The sequence below is a fragment of the Fukomys damarensis genome, unplaced genomic scaffold, assembly GCF_012274545.1.
Source record: "Fukomys damarensis isolate Sample0158 unplaced genomic scaffold, DMR_v1.0_HiC HiC_scaffold_30, whole genome shotgun sequence".
In the NCBI taxonomy this organism is placed as follows: domain Eukaryota; kingdom Metazoa; phylum Chordata; class Mammalia; order Rodentia; family Bathyergidae; genus Fukomys; species Fukomys damarensis.
Genome location: NW_022900942.1, coordinates 2,112,703 through 2,125,064, shown reverse-complemented (window position 1 = coordinate 2,125,064; position 12,362 = coordinate 2,112,703).

Sequence of the window (12,362 nt, the reverse complement as noted above, 5' to 3'; positions counted from 1 at the left end):
TAATGAGTTGTTTTCTCTTATATTATGAAAATAAGTATGTCTATGAGTCATTAGAAACTCAAAAGCTAAAACGTACCTATAGCAGGAAGATTTAATACCCAGAAATTAAACAAAGGACACCCCAACAACAAAAATAAAAATGAGAAAACACTTAAGGAAGACACAAAGACAGATTTCCAGTTCACCAATGTCAAACAGTAGGACAAATGAGGATGAAAAGTCTGATAGTGAATCAGCAGGACACCCTGGACCCATAGCACAGGAGGTAACAAAACAGATCAATCAGGCTCTAGAGAAATTCAAATCAGAAATAATTTCCCAGTTAACCAGAAAGATGAAGAGCAAACTGGAAGTCATCATTCGAGACTCTAAAACAGAAACTGACAAAAAATAGATGAGCTCTAGGCCATGATAGAAGCCATGAAGACTCAGCATAAGAAAGAAATGGAAACAATGAATGCCCAACAGAGGAAAGAAATGGAATACATAAAACAGATTCAAGCAGATATCCAGGAGATTAAAAACTCTATTGAAAGTACCCAAAAGAATAAAAAAATTGCAAAGATAGAATTTCAGATATATAAGATAGGATCACAGTCAGTGACCATGAAAAAAGAGGTCTCTCAAAAACAGTAAGGAATCATGAGAAATCAATCCACCAACTTCTAGACGATGCAAAGAAAAATAACATAAGACTGATAGGAATTCATGAAAAAGCAGGAGAAAACGCAAATGACCTAAAAAAGCTCTTCACAGAATTAATGACAGAAAACTTCCCAAACAGAAGGGACAAATTAGACATACAGATAAGTGAGGCATATAGAACTCCAACTAGCCACAATAAAAAAAAAAAAATCGTCTCCTAGGCATATAATAATCAAGATCCCAGAAATCCAAAAGAAAAAAAATACTACAAGCATTAAGACAATAGAAACAAATCACATGCAAAGGAAAGCACATTAGAATCACAGCAGACTTTTCAACACAAACCCTTAGGTCAAGGAGAGCCTGGAGTGAGGTATTCCAAGTCCTAAAAGAAAATAACCTCCAACCTGGACTGATATATTCTGCAAAACTCTCTTTCAAAATGGATGGGTAAATAATTTAATTCCACAACAAAGAGCACCTGAGAAATTTCATGAATACCAAACCAGCACTACAAGGAATTCTACACAATATCCTAGAAAAGGACAATGAAGGTCACAATACCACAAGGCCCAACAGCCCAAATCAAATAGGCAAGGCAAGAAACTAAAAGGAGATGGGAGAAAAAGTAAAAAGAGTCAACAAAAGGACAAAAAACTGCCAATAATAAGTCAGAATATATCAGTTATAACCATCAATGTTAATGGCCTCAATTTACCAGTCAAGAGAAATAGACTGGCAGAATGGATTAAGAAGCAAAATCCAACAATATGTTGTATACAAGAAATACACCTAGTGCAAAAGAAAGCTCATGGACTGAAAGTAAAAGAATGGAAAACATTTCTCCATGTGTCAGGAGCCCAGAAAAAAGCAGGGGTAGCAACCTTCTATTCTCAGAAAGTAAATTTCAAACCAAAACTCATTATGAGAGACAAAGAAGGACACTACATCCTTGTAAAGGAAACAATTAAAGAGGAAGATTTGACAATCATAAACATATATGCACCAAATATAATTGCCCCACAACTATATAAAACAAATATTAGGTAACATGAAAAACCAAATAAGCACTAATACAATTTTAGTGGGAGAATTAAATACCCCACTATCACAAAATGACAGATCATCTAGGCAGAAAATGAACAATGAAATAATAGAACTGAGCCAAGCTTTGGAACACATGGATTTAATAGATGTTTACATAGTATTCCACCCAACAAAATCAGAATAAACATTCCTTTTGGATGCACAAGGATCATTTTCCAAGATAGACCACATATTAGATCACAGAACAGGCCTAAATAAATGCAAAAGAATTGAAGTCATCCCCCGTACGTTATCAGATCATAGTGCAATCAAGCTGGAGATCAATAGCAAAGGAAACTGTAGAAACTTCACAAGCACATGGAATCTGAACAACACACTCCTAAGCAATCAATGGATTGCAGAGGAAATTAAAGAAGAAATTAGACAGTTTTTATAAATAAATGAAAACGCCAATACAAAATACAGGAATCTATGGGACACAATAAAAGCAGTTCTACATGGAAAATTCATAACATTGAATGCCTACACTAGGAAAACAGAGCTGGCTCAAATAAACAATTTAATGATGAAACTTAGACTCCTAGAAAAGCAAGAGCAAGAAAAACCCAAAGCTCAAAAAAGAGAGGAAATTATAAAGATCTGAGTAGAAATCAATGCAAGTGAAACTAAGAAAATGATACAAAAAATAAATGAAACAAAGAGATGGTTTTTGCAAAGAATAAATAAAATCGACAAACCGTTAGCTAATCTTATCAAAAAAAGGAGAGAAAAGGCTCAGATCCATGTAATAAGGAATGAAAAAGGTTAAGTCCAAAAGAAAAGGTTAAGTCCAAAATCCAAAAGAAATCCAGAAGATCATGAATACCTACTTTGAGAACCTGTGATCCAATGAAATGGAAAACACAGAAGAAATGGACAGATTTTTAGATACTTGGGAATTACCAAAGTTGAATAAAGAAGATAAAAATATTTTAAACACTCCAATTACAGTCAGTGAAATTTAAAATGTAATTAAAATTTTAACAACAAAGAAAAGCCCAGGCCCTGATGGATTCACTGCTGAATTTTACAAGACATTTTGAGAAGAACTACTGCCATTACTCTTCAAACTTTTCAATGAAATTGAAAGGGAAGCTATAATTCCAAATTCATTCCTGGAAACAAGTATCACTTTGATTCCAAAACCAAGGAAAGATTCAACTAAAAAGGAGAACTACAGATCAATCTCCTTAATGAATAAAGATGCAAAAATCCTTAATAAGATACTAGCATACAGAATACAGAAGATTATCAAGAAGATCATCCATCTTGACCAAGTCACATTTATTCCAGAGATGCAAGGGTGGTTCAACATACGAAAGTCAATAAATGTAATACATTATATTAACAAAGTCAAGGACAAAAACCATATGATCCTCTCAATAGATGCAGAAAAAGCATTTGATAAAATTCAATACCCGTTCATGATAAAAACACTGGAAAAATTGGAATAGATTGTCTATACCTCAACTTAATAAAGGCTATCTATGAAAAAACCATCAGTCAACATCATATTAAATGGTCAAAAACTGAAAACCTTCATGTTAAAATGAGGAACAATACAAGGATACCCATTATCACCACTCCTCTTCAATATAGTTCTGGAAACATTAGACACAAAAATTAGACAAGAGAAAGAAATTAAAGCAGTAAAGATAGGAAAGGAAGAAGTTAAACTATCATTATTTGCTGATGATATGATACTCTATATTCAAGACCCAAAAAACTCCACCAAAGACTTCTAGACTTAATTGATACTTTTAGCAGAGTAGCTGGATAAAAGGTGAACACCCAAAAATGGATAGCCTTCTTATACACAAATAACATAGCACTGAGAGAGAAATAAGGGAAAAATTCCTTTTACAATAACATCCAAAATAATGAAATATCTAGGAATCAATCTAACAAAAGAAGCAAAAGATCTCTACACTGAAAACTACAGCACTCTGAAAAAAGAAATTAAAGAGGATATAAACAAATGGAAAGATCTTCCCTGCTCCTGGGTAGGAAGAATCAACATAGTGAAAATGGCCATACTACCAAAAGTGCTATGTACATTCAATGTAGTGCCAAGTGAAATTCCAATACTATATTTCACAGAACTAGAAAAAATAATCCAAAAATTCATTTGGAACCATAAGAGACCTACAATATCAACAGCCATCTTAGGCAGCAGACACATGGCAGCAGGTATAACAATTCCCAATTTCAAACTATGCTACAAAGACACTGTGATAAAAACAGCATGGTACTGGCAAAGAAACAGGCCTGAGGATCAGTATATCAGACTGAAAGACACAAAAGCAAACCCAGATGTACTCAGCTACCTCATCTTTGACAAAGGAGCTGACCATTCTCAGTGGAGGAATGATAGCCTCTTTAATAAATGGTGTTGGAAAAACTGGATGTCAACCTCCCACATATTAAAGGTAGACCCTTATCATTCACCATGCACTAAATTAAAATCCAAATGGATTAAAAATCTAAATATTAAAACGGAAACATTGAACTTGCTGGAAGGTAAGTTAGGCAGAACTCTAGAAGATATTGGCATAGGAAAAGACTTTATGAACAAATCCTCAGTAGAACGGGAACTAGCAGATAGAATCAACAACTGGGATCTCAACTTATTAAAAAGCTTCTGTACTTCAAAGGAAACCATCAGAAGAACTAAAAGACAATCTGCAATGTAGGAAAGAAAATTATCAGCTGTTCCTCAGACAAAGGATTATTATCAAGAATATATAAAGAACTCAAAACCATAAGCCCTTCTCCCAAATATAAAGACCCAATTAAAAAATGAGCATCCAAAATGAACAGACATTTCTCAGACAAAGAAGTAAAAGCAGCAAGCAAATATATGAAAAACTGTTCCACATCGCTGATCACTCAAGAGATGAAGGTGAAAACAACACTGAGATTTCACCTCACCCCACAAAGAATGGCTGCTATCAAGAAATCACACATTAACAAATGTTGGCGGGGTTGTTGGGAGAAAGGAATCTTTCTCCATTGTTCGTGGGAGGGCAGATTGGTGCAACCACTATGGAAATCAATATGGAGATACCTCAAAGAGCTTGGACTGGAGGTTCCATTTGACCCAGCCATCCCTCTGCTGGGTATCTTTCCAAAAGAAGTAGAAGAATCATATCACAGAGAAGTATGTGCACCCATGTTTATAGCGGCACAGTTTTTAATAGCTAAAACTTGGAAACAGCCCATTTGCCCTTCCGTTGGAAACTGGATAAAGAAGATGTGCTTTTTCTATAAAATGGAATACTACTCAGCCATAAAGAATGAGAAATTAGATTCATTCATAGGAAAATGGATACATGTTGAAGATATACTCCTAAGTGAAATAAATATGGCACATGTGTAAATACGAAACAGTTTCTCTGGTGTGAATAATCTGCAATAATACATAAGATGCTGATAAGATTACTGACATTGAGAAATGGAAAGAAAGGAGCTAAAGATGTAGTGAAGTTGGGATGCGTAGGGGAAGGGTAATAAGGGAAAAGAAAAAAAATGTAAGATAATGAAAATATGGAAATAAAGTGTTTGTAGATGGGGCGGGGATGAGGGGGTGAATGGAGGGCAGGGACAAGGGGAAAAAATGAGAACCAAGACTTGTCATGTAGTGGTACAAGATCCCAACAATAAATGTAATTGTACTGTATCCCTAAAATGTACCAATAAACTCAATTAAAGCTGAAAAAATTAATTACAATAGTTCTTGTCTAATTGTCTCAATGTCTTGTAGAATTCAGCAGTGAAGACATGAGGACCTGGGCTTTTTTTTTTTTTTTTTGGTAAAATTTTATTTATATTTTCGATTTCACTGTTCCTGTCTATATATTTGATTACCATACTGGGAAACCTGTTCATGATTCTGGCCATCAGCTCTGCCAACCACCTTCATACCCCAATGTACTTCTTACTCTGCAATATCTTCGCTGACATCTGTATGAGCACCACCATGATCGCAAAGATGCTGGTGAACATCCATGCACAGGATCAAAGCATCACCTGCACAGGCTGACTGAGTTAGGCCTGATATATTTTGTTGTTTGCTGGTTTGGAGAATTGCCTCCTTCCAGCAATGTCCTATGACTGCTATGTGGCCATTTGTGGCTCCTTTAAAATACATAGCTATCATGAACCCCATCTTTGTGCTCTGCTGGTTCTAATTTTCCTTGCCCATTTGTACTCTGAGTGCCCTCCAGCTTGCTCTGTCAGTGCTGAGGCTGACCCTCTGCACAGATCTGGAAATCCCCCTCTTCTTCTGAGAAGTTGATCAAATCATCAAACTTGTCTGTTCTGATACCCTCATTAATAACATTCTCATATATGTTGCTGCTTTCATATTTGATGGTGTTCCGCATTCTAGAATTATTTTCTCATGTGCTTAAATTATCTCCTCTGTCTTGATGATTCAATTAGTTAGAGGAAGGTCTGAAGCCTTTTAAACCTGAGGTTTTTACCTTGCATTTGTCTCCCTGGTCTATGGGACAGGATTTTGTGTCTACATTAGTTCTTCAGTTCTGGACTCCACCAAAAAAAATGCTATGGCTTCAGTGATGTGTTCTGTGGTCCCTTAAATAAGGAATCACTTTGTTTACAGTCTGGGAAACGGAGATATGAAATGAGCATTAAGGAAGCTCTTCAGTAGGGTATCTTCCTTTCTGCCATACATCTTTTGCTTTGAAATGAGATTTATATAGCAAGCCACAGTGTCAGAAATACTGGTGTGTTAGAATGCTTGACTCTTCAATCACCAAAATGACTGGACAATGATATAAAGGCTAAGTACATTTCAAGTTTGTATTTCATGCAACTTGGTATTTCAGGCATTTGTTCTGCGTATCCAGGGACAAAATTTTATTTCCATTTACTGTGTCCACTTAGATCATAGTTCTCATTGCAGAGGGCTTTCTCTTCCTTGTTAAAATTAATACTAGTTATTTAATTATTTTTGAAACTATTGTGAATGATATATTTTTTTATTTGTCAGTGTATTCGCTGGTGATGTACAGGAATGGTATTCATGTTTGTGTATTGATTTTGTGCCCTGGAACTTTACAGAAATTATTAGTTATTGTAAACTTTTGGTGGAATTTTTGGGTCTTCTGTGTACTAGTTTACGTCATTTGCAAATAAGAGTATCTTGACTTTTTTCTTTTCTTTTCTCTGTGTGTCTGTTTTATTTCTTTCTTTTCCCAGAGAGCTATGGCTAAAGATAATATGATGATGGAATATATTTGATATTAATGGCTGTGATCAGGCTGAGACATCATCATTCCATATGTATATTTTTCTTCAGGAGTTTTTATTATGAATGGATACTGTATTTTGTCAAAGCCATTTTATGAATCTAATTAGATAATCATGAGGTTATTTCCCTTCCTTCTGTTCACATGCTGTATTACATTTCCTAATTTATGCTTGAGGAGCTATCCTTGCATCATGAGGATGAAGTCAACTTGATCATGATGTGTGATGTTCTTGATGGTGTGCTGCGTTCTCTTTATTAATATCTTGTTGGGGATTTTACATTGATGTTTGGTAGAAAAATTGACTAGTGGTTTCCTTTTTTCATATCCTTTTTCTCGTTTTGTTCTCAGGGAAAGTTTACCTTTCATGAATAAGTTTGACAGTACTCCTTCCCTTTCAATTTCAGTGAAAATTCTGAGGTGTATTGGTCTGAGATCTTTTTGAAAGTTCTTGAGATTTCAGTGGTGGATCAATCGAGCTTTAATCTTTTCTTTTTTAGTAGATTTTTATTACTGCCTCAATTTCATTGCCTGTTATTGGACTGTTCATTTTTAATCATCTTGATTAAATTTTTGGAACTCGTATCCATCCAGTTTACTGGAGTACAAGTTTCTAAAGGGAGGGCAGAGGTAAGGGGAAAAAATGAAAATCAAGACTTGTCATGTAGAGGTACAAGATCCCAACAATGAATGTAACTGTACTGTATCCCTAAAATTTACCAATAAACTCAATTAAAGCTGAAAAAAATAAAGTAGATACTTATAATACTCTGAATATTAGGAGTGTCTGTTGTGATTTTGCCTTTTCATCTATAAATGCATTGATACAATTTTGGCTTTCCTTCTTTTGGTAAGTTTGGGTTAGGACTATGTAGTTTGTATAGTAGAAGAACCACCCTTTAATTGATTAATACTTTGTACTGTAATTTTAGTCTCTATTTCATTAGCTTCTTCTCTAATATCTATAATTGATTTCCTTGGCTAGTTTCATATTTGCATTGTTCTTGTTTCTCTGTAGCCTTCAGGTGACCTTAGGTTATTAATTTGTGATCATTCTGTTATGATGTGGGCCATCAAAGTAATAAATTTTTCTCTCTCTCTTTTTTTTTGGCTGAGACATCATCATTCCATATGTATATTTTTCTTCAGGAGTTTTTATTATGAATGGATACTGTATTTTGTCAAAGCCATTTTATGAATCTAATTAGATAATCATGAGGTTATTTCCCTTCCTTCTGTTCACATGCTGTATTACATTTCCTAATTTATGCTTGAGGAGCTATCCTTGCATCATGAGGATGAAGTCAACTTGATCATGATGTGTGATGTTCTTGATGGTGTGCTGCGTTCTCTTTATTAATATCTTGTTGGGGATTTTACATTGATGTTTGGTAGAAAAATTGACTAGTGGTTTCCTTTTTTCATATCCTTTTTCTCGTTTTGTTCTCAGGGAAAGTTTACCTTTCATGAATAAGTTTGACAGTACTCCTTCCCTTTCAATTTCAGTGAAAATTCTGAGGTGTATTGGTCTGAGATCTTTTTGAAAGTTCTTGAGATTTCAGTGGTGGATCAATCGAGCTTTAATCTTTTCTTTTTTAGTAGATTTTTATTACTGCCTCAATTTCATTGCCTGTTATTGGACTGTTCATTTTTAATCATCTTGATTAAATTTTTGGAACTCGTATCCATCCAGTTTACTGGAGTACAAGTTTCTAAAGGGAGGGCAGAGGTAAGGGGAAAAAATGAAAATCAAGACTTGTCATGTAGAGGTACAAGATCCCAACAATGAATGTAACTGTACTGTATCCCTAAAATTTACCAATAAACTCAATTAAAGCTGAAAAAAATAAAGTAGATACTTATAATACTCTGAATATTAGGAGTGTCTGTTGTGATTTTGCCTTTTCATCTATAAATGCATTGATACAATTTTGGCTTTCCTTCTTTTGGTAAGTTTGGGTTAGGACTATGTAGTTTGTATAGTAGAAGAACCACCCTTTAATTGATTAATACTTTGTACTGTAATTTTAGTCTCTATTTCATTAGCTTCTTCTCTAATATCTATAATTGATTTCCTTGGCTAGTTTCATATTTGCATTGTTCTTGTTTCTCTGTAGCCTTCAGGTGACCTTAGGTTATTAATTTGTGATCATTCTGTTATGATGTGGGCCATCAAAGTAATAAATTTTTCTCTCTCTCTTTTTTTTGGGGGGTTGAGACAGGGTCTCACTGTATAGTTGAGACTGACCTGGAACTCACTATGTAGCCCAGGCTGGTCTTGAACTCACAGTTCCTCCTGGCTCAGCCTCATGAGTGCTGGCATTACAGGCATGTGCCACCATGCCTGACTAAAATTTGTCTCTTAAAATTGGTTTCATTACTTCCCATTAGTGAAGGTAAGGTTTACTGACATTATTGCTTGATTCTACAAAGTGATTGTTTTTTTTAATTCTTGAGACCCATTTTTATTATTGTTACTCTATTGCTTAATTTAAATTGCATTCATAATTTCTGTGGTTTCTTTTGTCATTGTTGTTTATTTATATTGTTCTATGGTATAATACGGGTAGAAATATTTTGATCATTTTTATTTAAGCAAGTTTTGGGGGCTTTTATATATTCTATATTGGAGAAAAGTTCTATGTGCTGACAGAAAAATGTATGTTTTGTTGTCATTGGGTTGAGTACTCTATAGATTTCATTTAAGTTCATTTGTTCTAAGGTGTGGCTCAACTGTGACAATTCTTTGTTGACAGTTTATCTTATTGATTTGTCTATCTTTGTGCGGGGTGTATTGAGGACTATTGTGTTATTGTTACTCTTGTTACTATTGTGTTATTATTGTGTATTACTATTGTGTTGATGTTTGTCTGATTTATGTTCAGTAGTATTTGTTTTACAAAGTTGGAAGTGCCAATATTTGATGCATTTATGTTTACATTTACAATTGTTACCTCTTCCTGTTGAATTGTTCCCATTGTCTTTAGGTAGTTCTCGCCCTCCCTCCCTCTGCCTCCCTCCTCCCTCTGCCTCCCTCCGTCTCTCTCTCTCTCTCTCTCTCTCTCTCTCTCTCTCTCTCTCTCTCATCAGGGCCTTGCTTTGTAGTTCAGCTGGCCTTGGACTCCCTGTGCAGCCCCAGGCTACCCTTGAACTCAGGCGATCTTCCAGTGTTGGGATTACAGGCTTGTACCACCGTGCTGGGCTTGTCTATCTCTTCTTATCACCTTTCACTTTAAGTCTACTGGATAGCTGCTTCTACTTGCTTTCAGCCTCCTTTTACATGAAAAATCGTTTTGCATGATGTGACATTTAATCTACACCTTCTTTACTATTAAATGTGTTTCTTGTATACAGAACACATTATAGTTTTATTTATTGATACAGTCTTCCAAGATGTGTCTTTTTTGTCTGTTTGTTTATTTGTTGAGACAGGGTCTCGCTACGTAGTTGAGACTGACCTGGAACTCACTATGTATCCCAGGCTGTTCTCAAACTCACAGCAATCCTCCTGCCTCTGCCTCCTGTGTGCTGGGATTACAGGCATGGGCCAACACACCTGGTGATCAAGCTGCATCTTTTCATTGGGTTATTAAGGTCACTTATATTGAGAGATATTACTGAAATGTACTGATTTATTCCGGTCACTGTGTTATTTTCCTATTGTTCATGCCTTTATTTTCCCTTTTGCTTAACTGTTCATCTTGCTTGTTCTATTCAATCCAGTAGCCCTTCTGGTGTTAATGTCTTTATTGTCTCTGTCTAGAATATCCTCAAGTGCTTTCAGAACATTGGTTATGTAGTCATGAATTTCATGAAGCACTTTTTGCTATGAAAGTTTCTTAGTATTTCTCCATCCATTTTTTATTAATTTTATTGTTTTTTGCTATAAAATATGCTGACATTCATTGTTAAGAATGTGTACCTTTACATATTATATCTTGATTGTTATTTTAAATTTAGTTTTGCAGAATATATTAATCTAAATCAAAAGTTATTTTCTTTAAGCACTTGAATAACTTCCCTGAATACTCTTCTTGCTTTTAAGTTTTGTGTTGAGAAATCTGCAATAATTCTAATAGTTTTACCTTTATAAGTGATTTGTTGCTTTTTTAGCAGCTTTTAAAATACTTTTCTTATGCTGGACATATGGGATTTGACTGTGATGTGTTGTGGGTATGTCTTTTCTGATCTTGCCTCCTCGGATTTCTATATGTCTCATTCATCTATGTCTAATTCTTTTCTGATATTTGAAAATATTCTATGATATCTGCAAACATACTCTTATACAATTTGTACTATCTTCTAAATTATTTTAAATTGCAGTTAATCTTTGTTTAGTCTTCTTTGTGCCACCTAGCAACTGTTGGATCCATTTTGCATCAACTCTTGTTTTTATTTTTAGATATCCATGAGTACATGGTCACTGCATTTCATCTCATCTTATCTTCTAATTCTCACACTCTCTTTTCATAAAGGAGTTACCACAAAGGAATTATAAAAATTTAAGGTAATGAAGATAAAATGGACACATGAATGAATTCACCACATTATGGCCATAAATATGTACAAATATGTGGCAAAAGTTTGAAATATCAAATATTTTAGCAGAAGTACAGATAGAAAATAAGCATTTGAAAATGTGCTTAGCCTTATTTGTCACCAGGGAAATGCAATCTAAATTCAAAATGACCATGATTATGCACTTCTAGAAAGGTTATGATTACAAAGACTAACAAAATCAGAAGGATGGAAGAATATTGAACTAGAATTCTCATCAAATGCTGTTGATCATATTTCAAAGAAAAACCACACTGGAAAACACTATGAACTCTTCTGAATCAGGTTGTGAAACATCTACATAATTCTTCTCATCAAGCAACATTTTCCCAAGATAAATAGAAATACATGTCTATCCATAGTTTTGTACACAAATATCCATAGCAATAACTTTGATCAGAAGCAAAAACTGAACATAACTCAATTGTCTCCCCACAGTGGAATGGAGAAGCAAAGCATGGAACATCCAAACAATGGAAAACTACTCAGCAATAAAAGGTAGTGAACCAGTGATACAAGGAAATGGGCAAATCTCAGTACAAGTGTGCTCATTAAATATACAAAACATTATGAAAGAGATATAAGAAGTATTGTAAATGATAGATATTTTATTGGTTTTGGTGATGAACTTTATGATTATACCTTTGTATACATGTATACATTTGTATACATGTGTATATCACACATACACACATATGAGTAAATATCAGATACATATCTATAGACAAGTCTTCCTATACATAAATACACATTTTGGTATTGTGAATAAGAATACTTAGATGCTTGTGTGTATATATATAT